Source organism: Lutra lutra, chromosome 6, assembly GCF_902655055.1.
Source record: "Lutra lutra chromosome 6, mLutLut1.2, whole genome shotgun sequence".
Lineage (NCBI taxonomy): Eukaryota > Metazoa > Chordata > Mammalia > Carnivora > Mustelidae > Lutra > Lutra lutra.
In genome coordinates, this window is record NC_062283.1 from 131,655,240 (window position 1) to 131,669,748 (window position 14,509).

General features: G+C 34.5%; 1 protein-coding gene across 5 annotated transcripts in view; it reads right to left on the reverse strand.

The window, feature by feature from the left end:
- Positions 1-14,509, reverse strand: part of WASF1 (WASP family member 1) — a 61,849-nt gene that overhangs the window by 45,727 nt on the left and 1,613 nt on the right. Inside the window, exon 2 of one of the 5 annotated variants that reach the window (XM_047733315.1) lies at positions 11,856-12,010. The exons of the other annotated variants lie outside the window; for them this stretch is intronic. The gene's annotated coding sequence lies outside the window, so the exon portion shown is untranslated. The remainder of the gene's footprint in view (positions 1-11,855; positions 12,011-14,509) is intronic. 5 annotated transcript variants of the gene reach the window in all.

A 14,509-nucleotide genomic window follows, 5' to 3' on the forward strand; every position in this document is an offset into this window, starting at 1 on the left:
TAAAAAAATAAATAGATAAATATAAAACGGCATAATCACTTGGAAAAACACTTTGGGACTTTCTTACAAAGAAATGCCTACTATATAACCCAGCCATTCCACTTCTATGTATTTACTCAGGAGAAATTAAAGCACATGTCCAAATAATGACTTCTACATGAATGTTCATAGCAGCTGTATTTGTAGCCAAAACCTGAAAACAACCCAAATGTCCATCAACAGATGAATGAATAGCAAACTGTTATCCACTGAAATAGTGTTTATACAATAAAATAGCATTCAGTAATAAAATGAACTTATTATGGGGGCGCCTGGGTGGCTCAGATTAAGCCTCTGCCTTCAGCTCCGGTCATGGTCTCAGCGTCCTGGGATCAAGGCCACATTGGGCTCTCTGCTCAGCAGGGAGCCTGCTTCCCCCTCTCTCTGCCTGCCTCTCTGCCTACTTGTGATCTCTCTGTCAAATAAATAAAATCTTAAAAAAAAAAAAAAAAGAACTAAGTATGGATGAAACAACTTGTGTGAATTTTAAAATCATTATGTTGAGCAAAAGTAGCCAAAGAAAAGACTATACACTACATTATTCCATTCACATAAAGTTCAAGAAAAATGCAAGCTAACCTATAGTGACAAAAAGTAGATTAGTGGTTGCCAAGGGTGAGGGTTAGGTTTGGTGGGGTTGGTGAGGTTGGTGGAAGGTGTAGGGAGAGGTAGGATGCAGAAAATATAAAGGAAGACTAGGAAATCTGGGAGGATTCATTATCTTATGATGGTTTCAATAAAGTATCCATAAGTCAAAACTTATCCAATTGTGTAATTGTATGTCAATTATATTTCAATAAAGCTATCAAAAATCCATTTAATCAAATAGCATTTATTAACTATTTATTCCAATATAGTCAATACTCATATCACGCTATACAATGCTTATTTTCTACTACCTATAAACAAAAAAATAGATGATGTAAACTTACAATAGTAATATTAGACATCAACTTCAATGTACAAGAGGATATGGTTTTTCATAAAAATTTTTCTGGAAATAAGCAAGCAAAAAATCTTAAGGACTAACAAAATCGGACAGGCTCAGGTAGATCAGTGAGCTTTGCTATCCTCTGTCCACATACAACAGTCCTACTGAATTGAAAGTAAATACAGTAATCACTATGGAAAACTGGTAAGCGTACAACTTTAACAATTCCCACCCCATCACTTAAAATAATCCACACAACTATAAAATAGAAGATGAGTTGGATTACTAGAAATTTATAATTTGTCTATGTCAAAGTCAAATATTTTTCCACAGAAACCATTTCATATGGTGACAAAGTTCCAGACCAGTTCCCAAATCTTATTTAAGCAGTAAGGGATTAATTAGCCTCTCCTTCTTCTGCATCACTGTTTTTCCCTCTACTGGATCACTGCCATCAACATAGAGACATACTATAAGTTCATTGTTCTGTAAAAAAGATCAAAAACAAAAACAGACCTCTCTTGGTCCCACTTCTCTCTCTAGCAACTTTAACCCCTCTCCCATTTCTCTGTGCTCCTTTATGGCAATATTCCTTGAGCTCTCGGATTCTCTCCACTAATTCTTGCTTAAATCTGTCCCATGCTTTCATTCCCAGCAGCATACCAAACCACTCACACGATCAGTGATCTGCTCTAATTCTCAGGCCTCTTCTCACTCAACCTATGAACTACATCTGACACAGGTGTTCACTCCTTGAAAACGCTTTTTAAATCGGGCTTTCTGGAAACCTCAATTCCTGGCTTGCTTCCTACCACCTTCTCATCTTCTGTACGTCTAAATCTTACTTACTAAGATACTTACTAAGTACTTCAGGCAGGACTTAGTCCCTAGACCTATTTTCTTATTTTTATTTACACTCACTTCATTACTGATTTCATATTAAATTTTCTTAAAGTGAGATATATCTATATTTAACTTGAAGAATCTGTACGCTTTACTGTCATCCCCAAATAAACTATAGATATAGCTACCATTATTTGCAGATGCAGCTATCTATAAAAACAGATTCAAATAGAAACAAAAATCTTAAGTAGAGTAAGTGACTTAATTTTCAATAAGTCATCACCATCTTTCTTTAGTTTTACTTATAACAGATAGGGAGTTACTTTATTTTTTTTTAAAGATTTTTTTTTTAAAGATTTTATTTATTTATTTAACAGAGATCACAAGTAGGCAGAGAGGCAGGCAGAGAGAGAGAGAGAGAGGAGGAAGCAGGCTCCCCGCTGAGCAGAGAGCCTGATGTGGGGCTCGATCCCAGGACCCTGGGATCATGACCTGAGCCGAAGGCAGAGGCTTTAACCCACTGAGCCACCCAGGCGCACCGGGAGTTACTTTAAAAATAAAGTTAAATTAATGAGTACCAAAACAAATAATTTAGTATTCAGTCTAGTCATTTATTAAATTAGAAACACTTAAATATTACACTAAATATGTCATTAAAAACGTCAATCATGGCCTTATATACAGTCCTAGTCCTGTGGGCCTATAACGTAACAGTAACATCCTATATTAATATAGACTTGTTTCAAAAGCCCTTTTACAACAATCATCTCATTTTACCCTACAAAAGACTCCACAAGGATATTTCAGTAAATACTGTTTTAACCAGCAGTTTCTGCTCCTAACATGACCTCTCACATAACAGTAAGACTTTAAATAAGTGAATTTAATGAATTTAAAATTAGTTGGAGAATCTTAAATCCATCCCCACTACAAGGAATATATATTAAAATTCATGCTCAATGGATGGCAGGTCATTAATGTCATCTTTCTGTATTTAGTATAACATTACAAAAAGGAAATTTACATTTTCTTTTTAATGCTAATGAATGAAACTAAGTCCTTTATAGAAAAATTGGTAGAGATATGCTTTATTTCATTTACTTCCATGACTAGACTGACAATGAAAATATTATTTTTATGATATTAACACTGACTGACAAAGATATAAGGTACATGAATGTTGGTTAGCTGCCTCTATTCCAATGAAAAAGATTTACTTTAGCAAGCAAGAAGTAGAATGCATTTGTAATTGAGCACTCACTAGTAGTCCATGACTCCTTTCCTCCCATCAAGATTTCCACCTCAGATGACATGGCATGTACTGCTTGCCAACCCCAAATCAAGTGTTAGAAGCATGTAGACTAAAGCAAGGCTTTCCAAAGCATACACCCTTCTCTTGAGGGCTCCATTGTTAGTACTTCCAGACCTGAGGATTGAGGAGTCAGCACCTTCCCTTCTACAAACTACATGAAGTGTCTGTGTACACATTCTTACACAGTTCTACCTCCAAGACCTCCATTTCTGAAATGTTCCTTTCTGATTTAAATAGTCTATCCTACCTCTTCAATTCCTCATTATAAATTTTTAACCTTTGACGGTCCTTGTAATCCTTTCACACTCCTCTATTTTCAAAACCGTCAACAACTTTTTGGCTTTGCTTCCCCTCCTACCTCACGAGCATTTCAGATGCCTCTTCAAAGGAAAAGGGCCCCAGACCACAAGACCTTAGCTTCTGGTCCCAAAAAACCGCCGTATCACAATGTAACATATTGTATACCTTCTGACCACACCTTCAGCATTTCTCTTCTGGTTCTCCTTTTAATTCTTACCTTGTAAATACTAAGTCAGGAGTTTTGTTACACCCCATTCCTTCTACACTCTCTTCTTCATAAATCCATCTGTTTTCAAATCTCGACCTATCACCTCAAAATTACTTATACAAACGACCCCAACATCCCTATAAATATTTAATCCTGTGCTATCAGTCTACCAGACAATACCACAAGAATGTCTCATTAATCCAAATTCAACACATCCAAATTCAAAGTCATTTTCCATGACTCTTCAAAAAGAAAATGTACTCATTCTTTGGACTTCTCTATTTCCGGTTAACAGCACCGAATCACTTAGAATATGAGATCACCTTTAAATTAAAGCCAAGAACTAGATTCCTTACTAATCAATTTGCTAACCCTTTGATTGTGTATGAATTATTGGCAAAAATAACTGCAAGCTCATCAAAGGAATATGATATAGTCATTTCCATTTAATTCCTTTGATGATACACGAATTTGGAACACTATTTTTACGCTGTGCATGGCTTAAACTCTGGAACCAATCTCCAACACATACCTCCAGTTTTACAACCTAACAAGTAAATCAAAATAATTCCATTTTTCCCCTACATCTAGAGAAAGCTTGAGTCAGGCATAAGCATTACGAGAATGGGCAATTAAATTTTGGCTACTACTGAAAGATTCTGCAGCTTAAAGCTTAAGTTTGTACCTCATAAAAATTAGAACTACACCTTTTCACAGGGTTGTAGTCAGACTGTATTATCACATATGCCTAGCACTGTGCCTAGCATATAATAAGGGCTCAAAAAAATGGTACTACTGTTATTACTGATGTCACTATGAGGTCAGGAGTAATACAGCCAAATGGGAAGGCATTCTGTTCCTCCAAGCCACTGCTTACAGCACACATTTGTTACAGTGTTATTTTGAATCAATCTATGTCCTACATTTTCTAGAGCAACTCTAATTTAGATTACTGTATTACAATGGTTCTTTTATACCTTTCGAAGTTCCTGAATTTCCAACATTTTGTTATCTAAACTTCATCTTTCAGCCTGCCTTTCATCCCAGAAGTAAGCATAAAAATTTTTAGATGGTGTGATGCGTACTTTTAGTTCCCGTGTTATATAACAAAATCAAAACTGTAGAAATATTTAAAATGTATACCTTAAATAAACACCTAAGGACTCCAGGCAGAGGAAGCCCCCAATTTTTGTACTTTTCTTTTAAAAACTATTACATCTCATTTTACTTCATTCAGGTCTCTGCTCCCCTCTCTCTCCCTAACAACCCTATTTAAAGTAGTGGCTCCTCCTATTACTTTCTGTATCTTTGCCCTGCTGTATTTTACTTCATAGCACTTATTGCCACTTACCATCATACCATATTGGTATTTGTTTATTGCCTACTTCACTCACTAGAATGCAAGCCCCATTTGAGCAAGGATTTTGTTTTTTTCTCCACTGAATACCTAGCACTCAGCAGAATCTGGCACCTAACAGCTGCTCAATAAATATAATATTAATTAACAGAGAGGAGAAGACCCTCTTATGATGTATAATTTCATTTGGTTTCCTAGAATGTAGTAGATCAGATGTGACAATTTAGAGGGGGAAGCTACTAGAAGCAGGCATATAACATTGACAGTGAAATATTAAGAAAGTTCAAGGGCACTTAGATGCCTCAGTCAGTTAAGCATCTGATTTGGCCTCAGGTCATGATCTCAGGGTCCTGGACTGAGCCCGGGGTGAAGTCCCTTGTGGAGCTCTGCATAGAGCTCCCAAGCTCAAGGGGAAGTCTGCTCCTCCCTCTCCCTCTCTGCCCCATTCATGCTCTTCCTCTCTCCCAAATAAATAAATCTTTTTTTTTTAAAGGAAGTTCAAAGTATCAAACATAACAATGTATGCCAGCATATCATAAGTGAAACAATATTCCCTACCAACATATCTTTTCATCAAGTTTTTAAGGCGTACTTGGTTACTTAGCTATCTCCCTCAGAACCAACTGTGCCTCCTTCCTCAGAATTATCAATAAATCATAATATCTTCTTTCAAAAAACATTGTCCTAGGCAGCCTGGTCTCAAGCTAGTTAATTACCAAGGTGCTTGATTATTATTGAGCTTCATAGTTTATATCACAATTCAATATATCTAAGTTACCTAACTTTTACATAGTGCTTTATAGTTCACAAACACCTTCTAAGGTATTTTTAATCCTTACAATAGCTCTTCCATGTGGTGGTTATCATACACATTTTACAAATGAGGAAGTAAAATGATCAGAAGTAAAATGATCCAAGATAAAGGACTAAGAGAAAGGACTAAGAATTAAATCCAGTCTTCTGGTTTAGGTACGCCAATTCCTGATTAATCTCTGGGTAATTACAGGAGGAGATATAGATAAATGAAAAATAGCCATTAAAATCAAAATTGCAGTTTATCCAAGGAGAATTACTAGAGCATGGCTTGCCATATAAAAGAAAGGAAGCAACCTAAGCATCTAACAGGGGGGGACAAATGAAATAAATTTTGGTATATCCATACAGTGGAATACTACACATTTTTTTCCATATTTGGTTACTTCCAGGTTCCACTCCGACATGTAAAACACTTGAAAGTCATTACTCTTCTCTCACAACAAAATAAAAGTTGAACAACCTGAAAAATAATGGACTTTTCCTAGATCTTGAGATACTGAGACCAGAGGACACTCACCCAAGAAACTACAAAGAATGATACAGAAAATACAGATTAGCCAAAAGAAGCAGAAGGTACAGAAGTCAGGAACTGAAATGAACATTTAAATGGTAACTTGAACAAGTTGCTGGAGGCTGACTGTGGACTAGTTTGAGACTTTAAAACTCCTGGAGGTCTAGTCTGAGGGGGCTGGTAACACTTTCCAAGGTTTTATGCCCCACAAGTTTCTCTAGTTAAAATCAAAGAAAAATCCCCTTCTGCTTGGCTGGGGGAAGAGAAAAAATAACATTTCGAAACAAGTCCATATAATTCTCCACACTAGCAAAGGAAAAGACTTCATCAGAGCCTTATCCAACTTGGAGAAACGAAAACTACCCAATTCCTGCCCACCTTTGCCTTACTGACATACCTATAGTGTGGGGAAGAAAAGCTGAGAAGCACTGGTGGAGGTAATAATGCCTGAGAATTTTCCAAAATTAATGACAGAAGCCAAACTATAAATCCATGAAGCTCAGAAAATATCAAGCAAAGAGAAACACCAAAATGTCTATACCTAAGTATATAACATTCAAACTGAAGAAAACTAAAGAGAAAAACATTGAAAGAAATCAGGAAAAAAACAAAACAAAACAAAAAAAACCCAAAGAAAAAAAACGCTTTATCTATAGAGGAACAATGATAGGAATTATGCTGGACTTCTCATCCATAACCATGCAAACAAGAGTGGAGTAAAATATTTCAATAAAAAACCACCAACCTAGAATTTGTCACTGAGAAATTATCTCAAAAATGAAAAGAAATACTTTCTCAGCCAAATAAAAACTGAATTTGTCACCAACAGACCTGATTTGCAAGAAAAAAGTTCTCTAGAGAAAAGGAAAATGATATAGGTTAGAAACTCCAATCTACATAAAGAAAGAGCTACACAGAAGAATAAATGAAGAACAGATAAAAAAAAAATATTTTATTCCTGAATCTAACAGATAATTGTTGGTTCAAAGTGATAACAGTCACAAAATTCCAGTTGCTTATAGCATATGGATAAGCAAAATAAATGGCAGCACTGTTACAACAGATAGGAAAGAGAAATTGGGAATTCTCCGTTATAAGAAATCTGTAATACCTGTGAAGCGGCAGGCAACCTCTAGGACAATAAATAAAAATATTCCAAAAAGAAGTATAATTGGTACTCTAAGAGAGGAGAGAAAATGGAACCATATAAAAAGCACAAATAAAGCCAGAGAAGGGTGAAAAAGAGAAAAAAAAAAAAACCACAAAGAACAACTGTAATGAAAAGTTACAAAAATGATTGATATTAATCTGACAATATCAAAACTACTTTAGATATGAATGGTTCAAATACACCAATTAAAAGACAATTCCAGAGTAGATGAAAAACCCAACTGTGTGTTGCCTACAAGATTCCACTTTAAATATAAAGATACAGATAGATGAAAAATAAATGGACAGAAACATGCTAACACTAATCAAAAGAAAGCAGGAGTAGCTATATTAATTTCAGAGAAAGCAGACTTCTGAGCAGGAGAATTTTTCAGGGATAAAGAAGGGCATTACATAATCTAAAGGGGTAAATTCATGAAACAGAGGACATAACAATTCTTAATGTGTAAACACCTAACAACAAAGAACCAAAATATGTGAGGCAAAATCTGATAGAACTGCAAGGAGAAATAGATGAATTCATGACTATAGAGACTTCAACACCCCTCTATAAATAACTGACAGATCCAACAGGCAGAAAATTAGTAAGGATAGGGCTGAACTGAACAACACCATCAATCAACTGGATCTAATTGACATTTATACAGTATTTCATCCAACAACAGCAGAAACCACATTCTTCTCAAGTTCATATAGACCATTCACCCAAACCACATTCTGGGCCATAAAACACACCTTCCAAAATTTAAAAGAACAGATATCATACAATGTATGATCTCAGACTATAAACAATTAAAATAGAAAGCAACAGCAGAAAGACAGCCAGAAAATCCCAAGATATTTGGAGATTAAACACCACACTTCTAAATAACACATGGGTCAAAGAAATCTCGAGAGATTTTAAAATATTTTGAAGTAAGTGAAAATGAAAAATACCACTTATCAAATGTGTGGAATCCATCAAAAGTAGTGCTTAGAGGGAAATTAATAGCCCTGAATGCATATAGTAGGAAAGAAGAAAGATCTAAAATCACTAATCTTGGGTTCCATCTTAACAAACTACAGAAAAAGCAAGCAGAAGCAGCAAAGAAATCAACAAAATTAAAAACAGGAAATCAACAGAGAAAACAAATGAAACCAAATGATTCTTTTTAAATATCAACAAAATTGATAAATTTCTAGCCAGACATTATGATGTATCACACAAAACTTTTATTTTGGTTTTCAGAATAAAGCATAGTCTTCATCCTCAACTAAAATATAAAATGCTTCTCCTGTTCCTTTTTTCCTTAACCGTTCCACAATTTTCTAACATCATTTCTAGCACATGTATGTTACAAAATTTATCACTGCCCCTCCAAAAATATGAGATATGTGAGACAATAGAGTCTTATTAAAAAGTGGAAAACAGGGACGCCTGGGTGGCTCAGTTGGTTGGACGACTGCCTTCGGCTCAGTTCATGATCCTGGAATCCCGGGATCGAGTCCCGCATCGGGCTCCCGGCTCCATGGGGAGTCTGCTTCTCCCTCTGACCTTCTCGCTCATGCTCTCTCTCACTGTCTCTCTCTCAAGTAAATAAATAAAATCTTTAAAAAAAAAAGTGGAAAAGACTTACTTTTGTAGCATAATGTGAAAAAATGACAAAGTTCGTATTTTTGGTAGAGAAATCAATTAAGTTAATCTATGCCCTGACATGCAAGCTTTTCTTTTTTCTTTTCAAATGAGTTAGTCAGTATAGAAACATTTACTTTAATTAGAGTAGACCTGAGTAACGGTTACTCAAGAGGAAAGAAGGGCAGAAAGCTCTATCCTTGTCAAACATACCCAAAATAAAGCACTGCTGCCATCATCACCCAATTGGTGTTAACCACACCCAACCTCCACCTCCTTAGAATTCCATTAGAACCATTAGTTTAAGAAGTGGTACTTTACCAGCACAGGGCAGTTAGGAAAAAAAAAGGGGATTTTAAAATCTGTGTTCAATTTCACCTTTATCATTTTTATGAATACAAATTAATCTATGATAGGACTTGGCTAGTTGGCTGCTAAGTACCAGAAATATAATTCCAACTAGTTTATGGAAAAAAAAAAAAGACAACTTATTACAAAAATATAGTAGTAGTGGTGGTATTACACTTAGGTGTCTCTTGGAACCCAATCTCAGGACCATGGACAGGTGACTACAGCTAGGACTGTATCTGCTCTTGTCCTTTATTCCAGATGCCCATTTATCTAGTTCACATGACAAGAAACACCACCACTAACAGTTTCTGGGTTTTGTATCTTCCAGTTTCGGTCACTAGAGCAAAACCCTCTGGGCACTTAGAATTCAGGAAAAGCTCTGAGTGTCCTCCTGGCTTAGTGCAGGTGTATAGAACTGCACCTATAAACTACAGAAATGGGCAGAACTGTGACTCATCTCCCAGAGTGATCTTCTGAAAAGATGGATCTGGTCCAGTTGTTAACCTGATGAAAAACCCTTCCTGGCTTTCCCCAATACACTTACAATAAAATCCACAACCCTAATTGAAATAAGACTTATGTGGGCCTTACATGGTTGACCCCCGTTTACCTTTAACACCTTATAACATTGTGCCACAATCCCTCTTGCTCACGATATAGTTGAGTTTTATCTACTTTGGCCTTTTCTTAGCTCTTAGTGGAATCTAACAAGCTCTTTCCCACTTCAAAACTGTTGAATATGTATCGTTTGCATTCTCTTCCTTTTTCACATAGCTAACTTCCACTAATTTTTCCTCAAAGCACCCTCCCTGACTCCCAAGGTAAATTTGGTTCCCTGTTCTTTTCCTTTATAGCATTCACCACAATTTCTAATTACAGACTCATGTATTTGTTCAGTATCTGTCTCTCTTACTATACTGTTAACTCCAAGAGAACTGAGACCTCTATTTTGTTCCCATTGTATACTTCTAGCACCCAGCTGGCCTTCAATAATTATGTGCTGAATGAATAATTGGTTTAGCCTAGGACAAGTGGTAACCACCACTAGACTGACCAATTACAGATGAGGGGAAGGGTAGCAGGCAGGCAGAATTACTGTTATCAAGTTATTAAAATGGTTGCTCCACATTAACTTACTGAGGAAAGGAAAGAGAAAGTGGTTTCCAGACAACCTGTGCTTCTGTTGAGCCAATAAACAACATGTTTATTTCAGTTAACCCTCTTCTTCCATTAAATTCTAATAGGATTATGATACCAATGAAATAAAATAACAAATACAATGGTAGCTATACAGTGACTTGTATATATAGCAAGCATGCAATGTTATTTTTTATCTACTTAGGAAAACATGTTACCTATTATTTTTTGTAATATTATTAACCTCCAAATAAGAAGTTAATTAAAAATCTACAAAATACTCCAATGTGTATGACCAACAGAGCTATGTTTCATAACCCCTTTTCTCACAGCATCCTGATCTTTTCACCTAAGGGAATTACTTACCTGCTATTCTGTAGTAATTTAAGTACCCACTCAAATATCTATTTAACTTACAGAACGAGTTCTAGAAACACAAAAATGAAGCAAAACAAAACCACCAACTAAGACAAAAAAACTGTCTCTATTCTTAATGGATCCATAAACACACTTTCTCACTCTGCCTCCAACCCCACCATACTCATCCTCAGGCCATGCCCAAAGTTCCACAGCACCCAATGCAAGACTGTCAGAACTAACAAATAAAAATGCGGGATACCCCACACAGTATGTGACAACCCTATTCTCTGGCCATATTCCAACACTTTACCTTCATAAACCCATTCCAAAACCCTAGTTCCAATATTTTTCCTTATAAAAAAAAATTTCTCTGAAGATTCACTGGATATGATCTTCTTCCAAAATATAAATAAATAAAATCTACCTTGACTTTATCTAACAGCTGTCGGTAAAAAACTCTAAAGAATAAAACAAAGCAAATCATCTTTGTTTCTTGGTGGAACCAGGAGTTAAAAAATAAAAAAGAATAAAAATAAAAGCAGACAAAACAACATTACAAAAAATTCCTTTAAAAACCCTAAAAAGTCTGGCTTCCAAGAATAGGCATGTGAGAAAGATTAAGACTATAATCTTTTCAGGGTTAGATCCAGAGAGAAGAAATTCCCTGATAGGAGGAAGTACAGAGGCAGTAATATTAGAAAGGAAAAATCAGCTCTCATAAACAAGTGGTTACACTGAGCATTGAAATGCCTCTGAATTTTATCTGTAACTGAAAGGAACCTCAGAGATTATCTACTTCAACTTTTTCATTTAACAATCCAGAAAACCAAAGACCCTGAAAAGTAAAATGACTTATCAAACATCACACAGAAGACCTTAGTTCCTTCCAATTTCTCTCATTCTCTCACCTCTTGCCCCATATAATGTAAGGCTCACTGAACTGAGGAAGATCCTCCTCTTCACATCCATTGGGTATTAGAGAACAAGTTCCTAATAATGTTGTCATGTCTAACACAATAGAAATGTATTCTTAGAATTTCAAAGAAAATTCTGAATGGATTTTCTGAAAGAAAAAGTGTTGTACACAACTGTAGTTATTTTCAATTTAATATTTATCCTAATTATTAGTAATAGAATTCTCCTGTATTATAAATCTCATAACTTAGGTACATTATGGGTTAAATTTGGTGGGCTGCCTGTGAATCTAACCACCAAGAATATTGTTTTTGAGGAAGTTCCCAATTCCAAACCATTTTACAAATTTTAAAATAAAGATCTCATGCTAAATTAGGAAACAGCAATACACAAAGACTCAAAATTATAAACTGAATGTGATAAATTAAAAATTCAAGATTCTTCACTTCATAAAAAGCTTTACCTCAAGGTCATTTATTTTTAAAACTTGGTATTCAGGCACATTTGACACAGGATATAATTAAAATACATCTTTTTAATAATATTTCACTGGAAAACTGAAGTAAGCAAAAAAGAACCAAAACATTTCTATACTTATCTAATTTAGGAAAAACAACAAAAAACCTTTAATGCATATTTTCATGAAGTGACCTAGAAGAGGTAAGAAAATTAATCATTTTATGAATGAAAGGTTGACAATCCCTCACATTATTGTATACAGATATTTAGTACTCTTCCAAAAAATATGAGTAAAGGAATTCTAACTGAGCAGGTAAAAAAAGTTCCAAGAACCTCCAAAGCATTTCTCTCTTTTCTCCTGAAATAAAGCTGTATTTCATGATTTAAAATTTATGGATAAATCTATTTTTAAAAATTTCTATTCAATCCACTAAATCAATGGATATTCTTCACTCATTCTATTTGTCTCATAACAACAAAAATGAGGCCCTACTATTTGCTAAACACTATGCTAACCATTTTAGATTTTTGACAATAAGATTCAGGATAGTTTCTGTCCTCAAGAAGCTTAGAAAAACCTTTAATTAACTGTATTTACCCAAGTGAAAATGACAGCTGAATTTTAAGTTGGTCATTTGAGAAAACATTAAAAATGTAATCAAATTCATTCTCAAAAAAAGAAACTACACAATAGTAATTTTAAAGACGTTTGAATAAAACTCATCATCTATATGAAGCTTCCCCACAAAGTAACCAAAAATACAGCTTTGGTAAAAGTTCTAATAATATATTTTAACAGTAACTTTTGCTATGAAAATTAACTGAGTTAATAATATTCCAATAAGGAGATTAAAAGTTACTATTACTATCTCTGTGATAATGAAAACCAAACACTTGGAAATGGATACCTTAAACTACTCTGAAAATGAAAAAAAAAAAAAAAAAAGTGTAATATAGTATTATACAACATTAATACACTGCATCTGAATATGGAATTATTTATAAACCTGAACAAAACTCCATACCACACCTTACAAATGATCCCAACTATGTATTTTGGATCATGTCATCTGCAAATTTTTCAATGAAAAAGGCCTTAATGTTTTTTGGGAAAAAAAAATTTATTTTTACAAACTTAATTCAAGATTCTACTTGTTTATTATCAAGTCATATAACTTTTTTCATGAATATGAACTATATCCATAGTTATATCTACATATAGGTATTAACTACAATACCCATTAAATTTGCAATTATTAAAAACTCTTTATGGATGAGAAACATTTTTCAATTTATAGCCCTATATCTCCAAGGCAAAATTCAATATAAATCAGCCATTCTAACATGCCAGGTGATATCCTAATGACGTTTTTATCTTGTATTTTACCCTGAAATATTTTCATCATCCATCAGTTAAAATATCTAAAAATTTAAAAGCATTATGAAAACATCTTTATTGAATTTATGCATACTACTCAATGACCTAAATGGGTATTGTCTCCATTTACATATAAGGAAACCAAGGCACAGAGGTGTCCATTTTGTAAATTGCAAGGTCATTTCCTAACCAAGCACTGATTCTACACCATCAAGTTATAAGTGCGCCACTTCCAAACGCCATAAAACAATTACTGTACCTTAAAACAACTGCCTCTGCAATGCCTATGTGCAATTCTGTTTTATCAAGAGGATATGGCAACAAGCTTAAAGGGGAAAAGCCAAAGGGGAGGTTCACAAAAAAAACAAAAAGGAAACACTTATTTTTGGCAGTGAATCTTTTATTTTTAGGTAAGGAGAGGTAAACAGTTTTTAACACAAAAATCAAGTAACCAACAGTTGTTTCTTCCGTTTTCAAAAAAATATTCCATCTTTCAGGTAGTTCGTGCAAAACTGGAGCCTGCCCATCCTTGGAGAGAGAAGTTAGAAAAAAAATAGGAAAAAAATTCCACAACAAGTAATTAAATACATGGTATTGCAAATAACTGAATGAAAAATAAAATTTAGAGAAATTAGCGAATGCTCATTATGGCAGTTGAAACCCCACCTTAAATATTAAATGCTTCCTTTCATTCAACTGAAAGCTATGAATAGCAATAAAATATTACCGAAAAATAACAAAATACAAAACTTTTTTATCCAAAACTTGAGAAATTTTCTACCCAGCACTTTATTCAAATATTCGCCATAA